The sequence below is a fragment of the Elephantulus edwardii genome, unplaced genomic scaffold, assembly GCF_000299155.1.
Source record: "Elephantulus edwardii isolate Elephantulus edwardi_28Jun2011 unplaced genomic scaffold, EleEdw1.0 scaffold00296, whole genome shotgun sequence".
In the NCBI taxonomy this organism is placed as follows: Eukaryota; Metazoa; Chordata; class Mammalia; order Macroscelidea; family Macroscelididae; genus Elephantulus; species Elephantulus edwardii.
In genome coordinates this window covers 505,261-507,193 of record NW_006400046.1, presented here as the reverse complement: position 1 = coordinate 507,193, position 1,933 = coordinate 505,261, and positions in this window count along the sequence as shown.

Here is a 1,933-nt window from a genome sequence, read left to right as displayed (position 1 = left end):
TCACAAAAGGACAAATACTGCATGGTGCCATTGTTGTAAAACAGGAGTGACCTTGGGGTTGGGGAGAGACTGAGAAAGATGGGATAAATAATGTATACTGCATTGAAACAGATGAGGGAGAAAACTGTTTAAAAGGGATATGTGATTAGGTATTTTTGTCATAACAGGAGTCTAAAGCGAAGGCTGAATGGTGAAGTGAACCTGGGGGAGGGTTTGTAAAACAATGAAAGAATTTTTGTTTTACTTTTACAAGAGGGTAGTGTACTGGGGGGAGAGGGTTGGGAGGGGAGAAAAGTGCAATAATGAATGAATGGAAATCCAAAGTCTCTGTAAATTTTTACTGAAATTAATAATAAATTTAAAAAAATAAATAAAATTTTTTTAAAGTTTCACATGAGCACAATTAAGTGTTCTGGGATTCTCATTCTTCTCAAGGTTAGGCCACAATTTGTTGAGATCCACACAGTCGAATGCCTTTGCATAGTCAATGAAACACAGATAGACATTCCTCTGGTACTCTCTGCTTTTAGTCAAGATCCATCTAGCATTGGCCACGATATCTCTAGTGTCACAGCCCCTTCTAAGGCCAGCCTGTACATCTGAAAGCTCTCTACTGATGTATCATAATAGTTGTTTTTGGATTATCTTTAACAGGATCTTACTTGTTTTTGACATTAGTGATAATATTATTTGATAATTTCCACACTCTGTTTTTTTGAATGGGAATAAATACGGCTCTCTTCCGGTCAGTTAGACATGTAGTTGCTCTCCAAATTTCTTGACATATTCTGGTGAGTGTGTCCAGGGCAGCATCTGTTTGCTGTCTATCGGTATCCTATCAATTCCTGAGGCTTTGTTTTTTGCCCATTCCTTCAGAGCAGCTTGAGTTTCTTCCTTCATCATCATTGCCTCTTGATCCTATGTTGTTTCATGATATCCCTCTGTGTCAGCAAATTCTTTTCGGTATAGTGACTCTGTGTACTCCTTCCATCTTCTTTTGATGCTTCCTGGATCATTCAACATTCTGCCCATAGCATCCTTAAGTATTGCAACTTGAGACTTAAATTTGTCCTTCAGTTTCTTCAGCTTTAGAAATGGCAAGCAAGTTCGTCCCTTCTGATTTTCTGACTCCCGCTCTTTTCACATTTCATTATAATACTTTGCTTTGTCTTCCCAAGCTGCCCTTTGAAATCTTCTGTTCAGCTCCTTAACTTCTTGATTTCTTCCCTTTAGAACATGGCTTGGGAAAGGTGCACCTTAGTCTTTATACTTACATCCTTGCTCTTTAGCACTTGGGAAAAAATCCTTGACAACAAATTTTCTCAATGCAATGAAATATTTATTTTGGTTTCTTAACTGCTGCTACCATGGATGTTGATTATGTAGCCAATTAAAGGAAATTACATCATTGACAACTTCCGTTTTTTATCCATCTATAATGATGTTATTTTTTAGGATTCTCTTTCTCTCTCTCTCCAATAGTTATGGAAGAAGGATAGGAAATCTTCTTCCATTCAATTAACTGCCTCTGAAAACCTGCCAGAGAGTTGGCTATGGGCTGGTTCCAACTCAAAAGTACTCAACAACAACAACATACTTATTGTTAGTTGCCATCAAGTCAAGTACAACTCATAGTGAGCTTATGATGTGTTAACAGACTTGAATCTTGTTCTACCCTGTATATACACACATATACACACAATTTATCACATATAATAAAAAATCCAAATCCACTGTCATTCAATTGATTCCAATTCACAGTGACCTTCAAGATTGTGAATTTTTTTAATTAATACTAAAGAAAGTTTACAGAGACTTTGGATTTCCATTAATTCACTGTTGCACTTTTCTCCCAGCCCACCCCTCCCCCTCAATTTGCTCTTCTCTTTGAAAAGTAAAAGAAAAATTATTTCATTGGGTTTTTTTAATTTAT